Genomic DNA, 15936 nt, shown 5'->3' on the forward strand with positions numbered 1-15936 from the left:
AATGGAAGTGATTTTTTGAGCTCTGGTCTGCAGCTACAGAGAAGGCTCCCAAAAATGGACAGCTCATGCCCAAGAAGTAATTCAAAGGTACATTTAATGTCAGAGAAATGATTACAATATAGTACATCCTGAAATGCTTTTCCTTCGCAACCATCCACGAAAACAGAGGAGTGCCCCAAAGAATGAACAACAGTTAAATGTTAGAACCCCAAAATCACCCCCAAGCTCCCCCCTCCCACGTGTAAGCAGCAGCAAGCAATGATCCTCCTCTCCCCACCGGCAAAAAAAAACATCAGCACCCATCACCGAGCACTCAAGCATGAGCAAAGCAACAGTAAAGACACAGACTTGCAGTACTCCAAAGTCTACATTTGTTCGCCCTGCATTCAACTTACCCCAGGCTCTCTCTCTCTCCCTAAAAAGGGAGAAAGAGATGTCTCCATTTCACAGCGAGAGGGGTGACATAACAAACAATTCGCTGGTTTACAACGTTAAATGTCCATTGTGTTGCTTTTTCGAGCTCTATGCCCAAAGCTCTCAGGTGTCTGGGCACACAGCCAAAGATATTCCAGCTCCCACGACACACCGGTCTGGGACACCCACCTTTGATCCATCCGTCTCCAGAGCCCCGAGATCCTAGGCCTCCAAAGGCGAGCCGAACTCTTCGGCCGAGCCCTTGGTGTGCTGAACAATAGCCAGTTGTGAAACCCCAACAGTGGGTCCCATTCCCGCAAAGAACTGTAGTCAGCATGTAACTCCAGGTCAGGTCTTCAAAGGAACCCTGAAAGGAAAAAATAGAGATATTAAAGATGGAAATAAAGCTGCTTCCAAAGATTCAAGCAAAGGAGACACGGTTTAGCACCATCATCACTTCGCTCACCCCTTCCAAGCAGAATTTAATCCATCTGGAAACATTTTTTAACAATCCATCAGTGGAAAGCTTTGAATGCAAATCAGTCAAGCTTAATTACTTTTTAGAAAGAAGGATGCACTTGAAGTCACTACTTCTGCAAAATAAAAGCAAATAAAAGACACACTCATGAATGCAACAGTGGTCACAAGGAAACAACGTGAACATTGCTTCTTTTGTAAATAGACTTTGTAGTTGGGGAGCTTGCGCAGTTACGTTTTTGTTAGATTGCATTTTGTATGTCTCTTTGTTCTTGTGTTGAAGATGCCATATTCTGGTGGTACGGTTACCCAAAGCCCAATTGCCAATTACCATCAACATATCGCTAGGGGTCCCGACACACTCAACCACTGTAACACTGCAATTAGGAATGCCTACCATTCCATGCCTAGACCACATTTCAGGAAATCTGATCACTTAGCTGACCTTCTATATGAATACAGATAGAGGCTTAAGTGTAAGGCTTCGGAGATCATTCTGTGATTCAGGTTTGGTCTGGAATTGCCACTTTGCATGTGAGATGGCCTTCTGGAGGTTATTACTGGACTTCTTGTATTTTCCTTGTTTGCCAGTCCTGAACACCATCGATCTGGCCCTCAGAAGATTACAGATTTCTTGGTTCATCCAGGGCTTCTGCCTGGGGAAGACTCTGAATGAATTTGTATGGACACACCTGTCCGTGGGTGTCTTTATAAAGTCTGTGACCACTGTGATATATTCATTCAGGTCCTCTGATGAGTCCCTGAATATGGGTCAGTCCACCAACTTGAAACAATCCTGCATCTGTACCTCTGCCTCCTGCGACCACCTCTTTGTTGTTTCAGGTTAGTGGAGGCCATCAGTAGAGCAGAATATATTGCTAAGTTTACAGAGAGAGTGCAATAGAGGTAGACAATGAGGTACATTGTGAGGTCAAGAGTCCATCTTATGTTACAAGTGGTCGATACAACGGTCTTATAACAGTGGGATAGAATTGTCCTTGAAGCTGTTGTTATGTAATTTCAGGCATTTGTATCTTCTGCTGAAGGCAGGGGAGGGGGGAGTGAGAAGAGTGAATGTGTGGATTGGAAAGGGTTTGTGATAATGTTGTCTGCTTTGAGAAGTGTAGACTGAGTCCGTGGAGGGGAGGCTGGTTTCCTTGATGTGCTAAACTGCATCCACAGTTCTCTGCAGTTTCTTGTGGTCATGGGCAGAGTAGTTGCCGTACCAGGCCGTGATGCATCCAGATAGGATGTTTTCTGTGGCGCAACAATAAAAATTGGTGAGTGACAAATGGGACAGGACAAATTTCTTCAGCTTCCTGAGGAAGTAGAAGCTCTGATGCACTTGGTTGGCTGTGTCATGCATATGGCTAGACTTGGACAGGTTGTCAGTGATGATCATTCCTGGGAACTTGCTGCTTTCAATCTTGGCACCATTGGTGTAAACAGGAGATTGCACAGTGCCCCATTTCCTGAGGTCAATAAATGGCTCTTTTGTTTTGCTGACATTGAAAGAAAGGTTTTGTCAGCACAACATACTGTACATATGCACATGCAATCATCGTCGTTGTGGCTATCCCTCGAGGTTGAGGATGATGGTCTTCATTCTGAAGAAGTGTGCATGTATTTGTTTAATGTGTACTTGATGTTGCACTCCAAGAAGCACACGATACTTCACAAGTCAACGAACTGATTCCAATGGCATGGAAACCACGACGATTGGAGCTGATGGATTTGTTGCAGCCTTCATCCGCCTTCACAGCCGTTGAGTTCGAAGTAACTTCGTCCGCCTGTTCCGCCGTTGAGGTCTTAGTTGGATTGTTCTTTGTCAGGGACCTCACTCTCGACCTTACCGCCATGGGTGACCCTACCAGGAGCATAGCTCCAGACGGCATTGCTCTCGGGATCACAGGACCAGACTAGCTTCTCCACCACGACAAGGTGACAATCCATGGAGAAGATCACATGCAATATATACAGAAACGCACATGCATATGTGCAAAAAGGAGCTGGAAAAGGGCCAGTAACATCATGAAGGATCACACCCACCTTGTTCTTGGACTGTTTGTCCCAGTCACATCAGGGAGAAGGCTATGTAGCATCCAAGCCTGGAGCACAAGACTCAAAAACAGCAAGACTGACCAATACCTTCACCCTCCAACTCACCCCTCCACACTCCCAACCACCACTGTTTTGTAATTTCCTGTCAGTCACCTGGACACTTCTGTGCCTAGCATCACTTTATGGGCAAACAATAAATTTATGTATATAAGCTATCTTATGTATTTATATATATTTTTTTTACTATTGCATTCTTCAGCTTATTGTGACTGGGTTGCATTGAGCCAGAGTAACAATTATTTTGTTCTCCTTTACACTTGTGTACTGGAAGTGACATTAAACAATCTTAAATTTTGTATCTTGAATAGCACAAGTCGATCTCCTTCTTGTACTTTGACTCCTGGTTATTTAAGGCACGGCGCACTCTGGTGGTGTCATCTACAAATTTACATTTGGTGCGAGAGCAGAATCTGGTCACCCAGCCCTAAGTGTATAGGGGGCAATTTAGGAGACTGAAGATGCTGCCTTGTGGTGTATCATTTTTCAGGAGGTGTCACCGCCAATCAGGGTCACAGAGCAATACAGCACCGATGAAGGGCCTTCAGCAGACCATGGCGGGCACCCAACAAGTTCTAATTTCCTGAATTCTGCTCATATCTTTCTAAGCCTCACCCTCTATCCACCTATCCAAATGCTTCTTAAAGGATACTACTGTACCTGCCGCAATGGCTTCCTCTGGCAGCTCATTCAATATACTACTCACCCTTCGCATGAAAACATTGTCCCTCAGCCAGGGATGTGTCCATGGAAAATAGCGCCCATGGCAAGCACTGAAACTGCGCTCCTGTCCAAACATCTGACACCCATCTTTTAGATAACTTTACCATAAATCAGCTCAAAAATACAAGTCAAGCTCGTTAATCTTTTAATTAACGAATTATGGCACTACATGAAAATTATAACTGCACCTTCCTTGCTTTCACTGATGCAAATTGGTCTATGATGTGATCAAAGTCAGTTTTTTCAGTTTCTTCTCTTTCTACGCTCAGCAGAGCAAGATCACAGAGTCTGCCTTGAGCCATGGAGGCTCTCAGATATGAAAGTATTAGTTTTAATTTGCTGAATGATCCCTCACAGCTGGCGATGGTTAGCATTATCTGAATAGCAATGCGAAGATTGGGGAAGACGCTCTCATCTCCATACTGAATAATAAATTGAAGAAGCTCTTCAAGTCTTGATATTTTCATGTTGACCCGCCTTGATAGCAACATTCTGGAATCCAAAATTTCTTCATATAGCTGCTGTCCATCAACATCAGAGCTGCACAATTCGCCCAAATTTTTGCACTTCTTCTTTAGGTCATTACTGTTGGCGCCGTAACACAGTCCCTCGACATCGAGAAGGAACCCAAACTTGGCGTCAGTGTCATGCAGACGAGCGAACCTTTCATCCAATTCTATGTGAAGACGGTCAAGTGTTCCCTGCATGACTCTTCCCATTTCCTCCTTAGCTATTAACCCAGCATCTCTCGAGTTCTCATCAGCCACTCATTTCTTTTGTCTCTGACGTCCTTCAACTTCAATATTCCATTATCGACAGAGACCGACTCCTTCTTCAGGTGACTCACTGACCAACACTTCTCTTTCATCATAAAAATGATCTCGGAGGGCTTTCAAATCCAGGGCAGCATCGTGGAAGTTCATGCTAGGATCCTGCAGCCTCTTTTGAATATGGTCAATGCGAATGAGTACTTTGTTCCAAAATCCTAGCAAAATCAGAAAATCGTAACTCAACATGTGGTTGTACAGCTGTCTTGCATCACTTCTTGTTTCGCTGGTCTCGTTTTCATTGTCTATCATGTCCTGGAGAACTTGAAGTATCTCCTCAAGGTACTTGTTGACGGGCTTCACTGCTTCTGTCCCTGCACTCCACCTGGTTTCGGACTCCGACTTAACAACCACGGGCACAGCGTTTTTGAGTTTTTCCCAGCGCTGTGTTGAATGAGAGAAAAACACATAGAGAGCTTCAATGGTTCCAAAAAATGTGACCATTATTGTATCCTGCTTGGCTGCATGTACACCCACCAAGTTGAGTGAGTGATTGTCGCAATTCACAAACACTGCCAGGTTGTTTTTCTCACTTATTCTTTGATGAACACCAATTCTGTGTCCGGCCATCACAGCAGCATTGTCATAGCACTGTGACCAACAATCTTATAGCTCCATTTCATCCTTCTCTAGCTGTTTCCAGATGTCTTCAACCATGCTCTCAGCATCCTTCTGGCTTACCTGGATAAAACTAACATGGACTGTTTTCCTCTCAAAATCAACTTCCACGTACCTCACTATTTCTGACATCTGCTCATGGTGTACCTAATCAAGAGTCAAGTCAAACATGAGACCATAATACTTGGCTTTACGAATGCTTCTCAGTAAACTCTGGTGAACAGTGGATGCCATCAAATGGATGAATTTGTTTTGGACATCCAGTGAAAGATAAGACGTGGATCCAGGATGACTTTCCAAATGAGTGAGGTATTCTTTTATGACAGGGTCAAAGATGGCCAGTAGTTTCAATAAGCCGAGGAAATTTCCCACATTGGAGTCATCGTCCAGCTGAAGTGACTCCCTGTGTCCTCACAAAGCCAGGTTCTGAGTCGCAAGGAATTTTATGCAGTGAAGGATTCTCATCAAGATATCACACCACTTCTGCTTTTTCTTCTCAATCTGTAACTGAAATATCGCGTCAATAACTCCTCTGTTTCCAGATAAATTTCTTTCCATTTCTTTCCACTGTGTGAAGCATTCCTGATGATTCTTGGCATTTTCATGAACACTAATCCCTTCAGGTGCTTTCCACTGGTTGAATCCACTTTCCTGCTCCAATGAGGATTGATGGTCTGACCGGGAATAGAGAAGACAGCAGATACAAAATGCAGACTTTTTAGAAGGGGAATAGACCAGCCATGAGCGAGTCACGTCCTCACCACGACCATTTCCCAATTTCCTCTTGAACCAAGTTTTGTTCATTGAGCGGTTATTTGTTGATAGGAAAGGCTCCTCACTGTCCTGGAAATAATTCAAACCCAGCTTTATTATTTCTGTTCTGAACGCGTCAGGCAGAATTGCTTTTCCAGTATCCTTGTTGAACTTCAGAAGTCCAATGTCATGCTGTTCAATTACTTCTGGTATGACAGTTCGAGGCTCTTTGACACCATCCAGTTCACCAGGTTCAGTGTCGTCAGGTTCAATCTCATCAGGTAAAATCTCGTTAATACTCTCAACACCACCACCAACACCACCATCACATTCCCCTCCTGTCATGTCCACGTTCTCTGTGGCAGCCTCACTCTTAATCTCATCAAACTCGGATTTATCTGACTTGACTTCCTCCTCGGCTTGTGACGCATTTGTACTTGATCCACCTTCGATTCTAACAAACTTGTAGCAGGTGCAGGTGACTCCATAGAATGTGTCGAACTACTTGTTCCGGGCTTTTCAAAGAAGGGCATGAAGAACTTGCTGGACTTCTTGGCTTCCTCCGCCTCCAACTTTAGTCTCTTCTGTCCTTCAGCTCCACTTTCCTTCTTCTTCGTTTTATGGTCTTCTTACACAATGCTCTGAAATACGACCATCCTAGTGCTTCTCACCCATGATAATCAAAGGCAGATCATACATCTAAAGAAAATTCTTTTTTCACTATCCGAGGATGGCTTGTCTGACTTTAATAGAAACTACTCAGTGGTGCCCCCCTGCAAGTGGCACCCAGGGCAAGTGCCATACCTGCCATACCTTAGATACACCACTGCCCTCAGGTTCCTTTTAAATTTTTCCCCTCTCACCCTAGACCCTAGGGGTGGAGATACATCTCTATCAAAGGAGGTGAAAGGTGCTCCTTCCCTCCACTAGCCAGCAGGTCACCCTTAGTCAAGGTGTAGCACCTGCTTAGCCACTCCAATCAGAGTCACATGAAGTCATGGGAGCAGGTGGCGGATGGTTGTATGAGCAGCTGGTGCATACCACAAGTCCTGGTTATGCAACCACTGATACCAGGCAGAAAATCTCAAAAGAGTATTGATAATGGCTGGTGTCACCTGCCTTGTAAAGACACTACCCAGGAGAAGGAAATGGCAAACCACTTCTGTAGAAAACTTTGCCAAGAACAATCACGGTCATGGATAGACCATGATCGCCCACATCATACAACAAAGCACAAAATGAATGAAGAATCCTGAAGGAAAAATATTATTGTTGCCTCTCATAATTTTAAACAGATTTTTTTATACTTCATTCTCCTACACTCCAAGGAATAAAGACCTAGTCTGGGAACTTCTCTTTATAACTTGTGCCCTCCAGAACTGGTAACATTCTCGCAAATCTTTTCTCTATTCTTTCCAGTTTAAACATGTCTTTTCTACAACAGGGTGATAAAAACTGTACACAGTACTCCAAGTGTGGCCTCACCATCGACTTGCTCTGACACATGGTCACCATCATCATCCCCTTCTCATCTCCTCATCTCGTTTCCTCCTGTCCTCACTTCTCCCAGAGCCCAACCCTGGCTTCTGTTTGCTGAGTTTCAGGGATTCTGAAACCCTGACTCACAAATAACCTGGCTCAAGGCCACAATCTGGATGATGGGGTGGTAAATTGGATTAGTAAGTATGCAGATGATACTAAGATAGGTGGCATTGTGGATGATGAGGTAGGTTTTCAAAGCTTGCAGAGAGATTTAGAACAGTTAGAAGAGTGGGCTGAAAGATGGCAGATGGAGTTTAATGCTGAAAAATGTGAGGTGCTACATTTTGGTAGGACTAATCAAAATAGGACATACATGGTAAATGGTAGGGCATTGAAGAATGCTGTAGAACGGAGGGATCTAGGAATATTGGTGCATAGTTCCCTGAAGGTGGAATCGCATGTGGATAGGGTGGTGAAGAAAGCTTTTGGTATGCTGGCCTTTATTAATCAGAGCATTGAGTGTAGGAGTTGGGATGTAATGTTGAAATTGTATAAGGCATTGGTAAGGCCAAATTTGGAGTATTGTATACAGTTCTGGTCACCGAATTATAGGAAAGATGTCAATAAAGTTGAGAGAGTACGGAGGAGGTTTACTAAAATGTTGCCTGGGTTTCATCTCCTAAGTTACAGAGAAAGGTTGAACAAGTTGGGCCTTTATTCTTTGGAGCATAGAAGTTTGAGAGGGGACTTGATAGAGGTGTTTAAAATTATAAGGGGGATTGATTGAGTTGACATGAATAGGCTTTTTCCATTGAGAGTGGAGAAGATTCAAACAAGAGGACATGAGTTGAGAGTTAAGGGACAAAAGTTTAGGGGGAACTTCTTTACTCAGAGAGTGGTATCTGTGTGGAATGAGCTTCCAGCAGAAGTGGTTGAGGCATGTTCGATGTTGTCGTTTAAAGTTAAATTGGTTAGATATATGGACAGGAAAGGAATGGAGGGTTATTAGCTGAGTGCAGGTCGGTGGGACTAGGCGAGAGTAAGAGTTTGGCATGGACTAGAAGGGCCGAGATGGCCTGTTTCCGAGCTGTAATTGTTATATGGTTATATGGTTATATGGTTATTCCTTAGCCACCCACCCAGCCAATTACTCAACCATTCTCACCCTGACCATCTGGTAGTTGTGTGCCCTGGTCTGAAATTCCCCTGGATCACACTGCAATGAGGCAGTCTCTTCAGCTCATTATGTCCATGACAACCATCAAGTATTCATCTATAACCATCATCTTCACTACATGTGGTGTCGTATGTCATGGATAATCATGGTCTCCTGACTATGATTGCTCTTATCAAACTTTCTACAGAAGTGGTTTGCCATTGCCAGACATCCCACCCTGCAAAAACTCATTTCAGGGAGGTAGCACCATCAATTTGCGGGAGACTCCCGGAACATCCGGGAGAGGTGGGATGTCTGCAATAGAGTAGCTCCTGAGCAGCTAGCCAACTAGTTTAAATAACGTTAGCTATGCTAATGAATGAATGACACCTGGTAAACTCACCTCAACATGTCTTTTACAGTCTTAACCCACCATGGGCAATAGAAAAGTCACTGTTGCAAACAGTGCAGCGAGCAACACTGTCATTATTTTGACCCCTATTAGGCAGGGGTACACTTTAGGGTAGTCTGGGGTGATGTATGTTTTAGATTTTCTTTTTTTGGAACACTCTGCCATGGCGTGCTCTCGCTCGCGCGCTGTCTCTCGTGGTCACTCTCGCACGCTCTCTCGCACTCCCGCTCGCATGCTCTCGCATGCTTGTCCTCGCTCTCTCTCGTGGTCGCTCTCGCACTCTCTCTTACTTTCTCTCTCTCGCTCTCTCGCTATCAAAAAAATTGATTTCCGTGATATTGTATATAATTTGCGGGCATCAAGGAGCCACTATTAATATGCGGGAGACACCCAGAACTTCCAGGAGAGGTGGGATGTCTGCATTGCCTTCTTCTGGACAGTGTCTATACAAGACAGGCGATGCCAGCATTATCAATACTCTTCAGAGAATGTCTGCCTGGCATCAGTGGTCACATAACCAGGACTTGTGATAAGCACCAGCTGCTCATAACGACTGTCCACCACCTGTTCCCACGGCTTCACGCAACCCTGATCAGGGGGCTACGCAGGGGCTACACCTTGGCCAAGGGTGACCTGCTGGCTAGCGGAAGAAAGGAGCACCTTACACTTTCTTTGATAGAGATGTATCTCCATCCTGCTAGGAAAAGGAGACCATAACTAGGGGCCATGGGTTTAGGGTGAGGGGGGAAAGATTTAAAAGAAACCTGAGGGGCAACATTTTCAAGCAAAGGTGGGTAGTATATTGAGTGAGCTGCCAGAGGAAGTTACTGAGGCACGTTTCTCCACCCCACCACCCAGCATCCATCTATACTAACCCTATTTACCAGCACTTGGTTCATAGCCTTCCACGCATGTTAAGAGATTTCTATTTTAAACAATTAAATATCATTTAGATGCATTCTAGGTAAACTTTTTCCATTAGCTGTACTGTTATTTACACTTCAAAATGTTTCTTTCACAAACTGGAAATATTACTCATCTAGTCTCTCCCACTTCATAGGTGCTGCCATATCTGTCGGACGCTTTTAGTTTCTAACTCACACTTCCGCCAGCTGCAGTATTTTATGTTAGAAGCCATCACGTGTATTTAAACTCAAGAAATTCTATAGATGCTGGAATTCCAAAGCAAAATACACAAAACGCTGCAGGAACTCAGCAGGTCAGGCAGCACCTATGGAAATGAACAAACATTCGACGTTTCAGGCCGTGACCCTTCTTCAGGACTGGAAGGGAAGTGGGAAGACGCCAGAATAAAAAAGTGGGGGGTTGGGGGGGTGCTTGTGGATGGAAAGGAGGCTAGCTAGAAGGTGATAGATGAAGCCAGGTGGGTAGGAAATGTAAAAGGCTGGAGAAGAAGGAATCTGATAGGAGAAGAGAGTGGACCATGGGAGAAAGTTAAGGAGGAGGGAGATGATGACAAGGTGAGAAGAGGTAAGAGCCCGGTGTGGAGATTAGAGAAGAGGGAAGGGGGAGGGCAAAAAAATTAAAGCACACTTTCTTACAGTTGAACATAGTATATTTTTTTGCAATTTAAACTTATGTAAATAACGTATGACAAATTTTTAATGGTAGAAACACGATATCAGTTTCCTTTAGGGAAATCCAAGCAAATTAACACAATAAGTTGGAAAAATGCCATCTTCCGGCATGAAATAAAATACATTTCTTATTATAATAAAATAGATTCTGAGTGGGGTTGACAAGAAGGATGCTGAGGAAGAATTTCTCTGTGTGAGGAAATGTAGAATGTGGGGAATGGTTTAGAACAATAAGCTGTACATGCAAGGTGGAAATGAGGAATTTATTTTTGTAGGGGATCGGAATCTTTGGAATTCTCTGTCCAAGAAAGCTGTGGAGGCAGAGTCATGGAATGTACACAAAATTAAGACAGACAGAAATTTGGTCCACAGGAAGGTCAGGAATAATGGGATCAGACAGAAAATTGGAGCCTGGCTGGATGACCAAGACTGCATCAGCCCCATTTAATTGGATAGCTGTGCAGATTGAAGAAACCACATAGACTACTCCTGCTCCTATTTTTTAAAGTCCTTATTAAAATCTAATGATTGAATGTGCTTGAAAGTAATTTAGGACAGACCACTGAAAAAAAAATTGATTAAACTTATGTGCCCAGGTTAGAACCAGAAAGATACATGATCTAAAAACTGAAAGGAGAAATTGAATAAAGGCAGAGGAATAAAACTTTAACAGATTAAATTCATTACGTGCAAGACTGCACTGCGCCATGGATAACATCTGCAGAAATGTCAGGAGCAATCTGTCATTTTATCCATCAGCAGGGAGCAGATGCTCAGAGTTACATATGTGCTGCTAATGTATCCAAACACATGCATAATATAATCAAATATTTTTTTATAACTTGGGGACAGTGAGTGTCTCATGTTAATGACATGTGATTTCAAAATCTATTCAAGGTAAGAACTTGTATACCTATTTATTTATTTTTTCACTTTGTATTTTAATGGGTTTTTTTATGTATTGCGCTTCACGGCTGCCCCAAAACGACAAATTTCACAAATGTCGGTGGCAACAAACCTGATTCTGGAAATTGATTTTTGTTACTCATTTGTGTACTTTGTCAGAGAACATTTGTGTTATGACTGGTTGAGAATAACACAAACATCTTCATCAAAGTAATTGCTACCAAGTGCAAATTCTCGAATCTGGTCATTGTGGCTTCATAACCTCCATTGGCGGCTAGTGTCATGCTGGGGATATAGGTAATGAGTGAAAGACTAGCAACTGGATTCAGAAATACTTACTGCTCATCCATTTTAACCTGCGTCTACGTCCACACTACGCCGGATAATTTTGAAAACGAAGCTTTTTCTCTTAGTTTTGCCCTCCCATCCACACTGAGCCGGCGTTTTCAGCCCCCGAAAACGGAAATTTTCGAAAACACTCTCCAGAGTGAATAAATCTGAAAACGCTAAATATCCGGCGTAGTGTGTACGGGGTAACTGGAGAGATTTTAAAACACTGTCATGACAACACCACAACAACAATGCTTTTTTCTGCTTCTGCTTGGTACTGCGCAAGCTGTTATAACGTGCAGTCGGTGTGAACGGCGTGAGAGTTAAATTGTAAAGTGAGTTTTTTTGACTATTTAAAAACGCTGTCATGACGTGCTGGAACAGATGTTCGTTGTTTTCTTGAACGCCACCACCTAACAATTTCAGAACAGACGGACGAGACTGAAGCCAGTTGACCCATAGCTTACTGAATAAATAAGTATACTCACTTCGCCCTGTTTTCTGTCCTTGCTTGTATGAAGGTGGTTTACCTATTTATGCAAGTACTTCTCTGACAATAGATGTGTAACAGCCTAATGTAACATTGCATGGAAATACAAGATATCACTGATGCAGACGTTTTATACACTTAACAAGGTGCTTTATTAATGCAACAGAGTTAGTCAGTTTTTCAATGTTCGTCATCAGCTGGGTCATACTATCCGTGAACTCCCTGTCAGTTGCCTCCATACGCTCTAGTATTTGTTTTTTTTAAGTTTTAAGTCCTCCTATGCGAGAGCCAAGAGCAATTCCTTTAAAGTTTTCCTACTCTGTAACTGGACAAACGCGCACGAAGTATATCGTTTCCTCTTCGCTTGTTTTCTGTGTGTCCTGCGCATGCCCAGTAGGAGGAGATTCGCCCAAATATACGCCTAATGTGGACGGAGATATTTTGAAAAACGCTTAGTGTGGGCGCCTGTCGTTTTTACTCGAAACCGGCATTTTCAAAATTATCCGGCGTAGTGTGGACGTAGCCTACCAGCCCTCATCTCTGTGTGAAATGAAGTCCATTGGGAAACCTGCCTAGACATTTTATGCTAATTCACTGACCGTGTTTACCATTTTCCTAGTGCCGGCTGTGCAATTAATGATAAGTGGATCACCAAACACTCAGCCACCACTCAACAGCTTTGGTTGTGAACATGATTTCTACTTGTGAATGGCGGAAAGGGTATTGAATAAGGGAGGGAGAGAGGAGACAATGAAAGATGAATGGTTTCCCTGTGTGTGGGAAGAGATGGAAAAATTTGCTTCTATTTTTGCAACATCACCAAGATGTGCAGTATATTTAAACCATGGACTATAAATCCCATTTCATGTATAAGGCAGGCAGTGAATGGAATTTCTCACATGACATTTCTATTTTCTGTCCAATGTATTAACAGGTGTTGACAGAAAGAGTAGGACACCATTGATATTCCTTACTTGGAGCTTTAATCCAAAGATTGTAAGGTATCAAAGACTAGCTTTGCCAGTAAAAATGTACCCTTGGACTGAGGACAATGGTGAAGAGAAGAGTGACAAAGAATAAAAGGAAATCTACTGGGTAAGTGTGTTTTAAATGATTGGAGGCATTAAGTTCTTTTTAATTTTTTCAAGAACCATTGTAGCCCAAAGAAATAAATAAAATGCTGACACTGTAAAACAATACTCTAATAATCTCACATCACATTGTATTCGATATACAATATCAGAAAATAATAACGAAAACAATTAAAATTCACATGCACTTGAAGTATAGTGATGTACTGTATTACCATGGAAACTGCTAAAGTAAGTTCTGCACTAAGATCTTTTTGGAACAGTTTTTTAGTTCGGTGTTATGCATAATTTATGTGTAATTTACGTCCTGTGTATTGATTGATTCTATTGGCTGTGATGCTGCTGAAAGCAGATTTTTCATTATAACTATACCTCGCCGTCCTAGTGCATGTGACAATATACTCGAGTTCTGGACATTACTAGAAAGGAACAGGCTGGAAACCATGCCTAAAGATTTTGTTGCAATTTTAATTGTCCAGTGTGCACATAATTCATTGTTCCAAAGAAAACAAGATTCCAAGTTACCATTAAAAGTTGGATATATTAACAAATGACATTCTTATAACTTTTAGAATTCCATGGTAGTCAGTAGTTTGATGATATGTTTCCCGCATCCACAGCGTAATACGGCCTTTTTAATCTTCTAGATTGCTTCTTGAAATAAAGGTGTTTCTTTACTGAGCAACCGTTTGGTGGAAAATCAGTGTTGGAAAATCTTATTTTCCACAATAAGCAAGATTATTTGGAAAACTAAGTAGAAAAATTTATGCAATATTATTTGAAGCACAGATTACTTGTTGAGTTGTAGGACCTGGGATGTTGTCTCCACTGCACCCCCCCTCCACAACTTGTCCCTGGGATTTATGCATCTAAAGTAGGCTGATAATTCAAGGCACACTGATGGAGGCACCAATAAACCGGAGGTTTGTGTGTTCTCTCCAATGGTAGAAAAGCAACTTTTCTCTGGTATCCTGGCGAAAATGCATTTTTCAATAAAAAGAATTATCTATTCTGCACTTGATGCTGATGGTGGAAAGATGCTGTGAAATGATGAGCTGCAACACGTTCAAATGTGGAGAGAATAAAGTAGAAAGGATTAGAGTAAATGGGCATTTAATGGTTGGCATGAGCCTGGTGGCCCAGAGGTCCTGTTTCATTGCTGGATGTCTCTATGAATCTCAAAAACACGCCACTGGCTGTAAACAAGTTGGAACCTCCTGAACCTGTGAGTGGCTTAATCTATGCTCCACACACACATCTCTGACGTCCTGCTGTTGATTAAGGGCTGTGTTTGTTGCAGCTGAAACCTCCCCTGCACCTGTGTGGTGATGAAGGGAAACTTGTCTGCAAGCCTCTGGGCACCACTTCAGACAAGACCTGGACACCTTATCACTTCTATGGGAAAAGCTATGTCAACCAAAACATAATCCAGCTGTGGAGCAGCTTAGTAACGATAGGTGCTTCTCCATGATACCACCACCCTAGAGAGGAGACTCTTACCAACACACAGAGTGTGTGGATTAGTGAACGTGTACTGGTGGTGATGTCCTGTCTCCTCAAGATTCTGTATACCATTAAGTACCTTTTACCCTCTTAAAATCACTGAACTACACTGGGTGCACGATCTCCCAGCAAGGAAAAGCAGGGACTGGGCTCCCCTCTTCGCCATCACTAGCATCTGTTTTGCTACAGGATTACAGCATCACTTCTCAGAACAAAAATAGCTCTGTAGGAGAGTCTCATTATAAATGTCAATGCCTGAAAATACCCTTCACTGAGACTAATGCATGCACCAGGATATAACTAGCCATCAACACTCCTTTGAATGCCCAGGGCCATTTGATGGAAGAAACTTTCTTGTAAATCCTAAGTTGTGTAATCATCAGTGTACTTTACCAACAGCTCACTCACCTGTACTTTCAATTCACTTTGAGAGAACTGCTTTTCATGCCAAGAATGGAAAGAGTCAAAACTCGTAAGAGGTTTATATGAAAATGATATGTCCTCTCTGTGCCCTACTTTGGTAATGTCAGTTTCTGTTTTAGAAGCATGGTTCTCATCTGATAGCAAATATATTGAAATAGATGCCATCTACGAACCCCTAAGACCAAAAGAATTGCGGGCCAATGAATTCAAGAGGGCAACTGAAGGAGTAGCCAATCAGGACAGAGGCAAACGAACTGGGGCCGATATAAATGTGAGCAATCTCAGTGAGAGGCATCAACAAAGGCACATGAAGATGTCACCTTGACTAGTGATGAAATGTCTGCAAGGCAATTTGCCAAGCCTGAAGGACACCACCTCAGCCCAAGCTACCAATATTCACCACCATGTTACAAAATCTTTTCTGTGCTCCCTCTGTCATACAGCAACACCTGGAGTTAAAGAAGAAGCATATCACTAATACGTAATTGTTTCATAAAGTGGATGCAGAGACCGGGATTCATTCTTTTCTTTTCATTCATTAGAACATAGCTGAAACCGAAACACAGAGCAAAAGCTTTCCCGTGAAAGCAGTTTTTGTCAAACTGGGATGGCAAT

The 15936-nt window shown here is 42.7% G+C and overlaps 1 long non-coding RNA gene across 1 annotated transcript in view; it reads right to left on the reverse strand.

Moving 5' to 3' along the window:
• Positions 1–636: 636 nt before the first annotated feature.
• Positions 637–15936, reverse strand: part of LOC134355134 (uncharacterized) — an 86511-nt gene continuing 71211 nt past the window's right edge. Inside the window, exon 4 of the long non-coding RNA XR_010019959.1 lies at positions 637–781. This is a non-coding gene — a long non-coding RNA (uncharacterized LOC134355134). The remainder of the gene's footprint in view (positions 782–15936) is intronic.

Source organism: Mobula hypostoma, chromosome 12, assembly GCF_963921235.1.
Source record: "Mobula hypostoma chromosome 12, sMobHyp1.1, whole genome shotgun sequence".
Lineage (NCBI taxonomy): Eukaryota > Metazoa > Chordata > Chondrichthyes > Myliobatiformes > Myliobatidae > Mobula > Mobula hypostoma.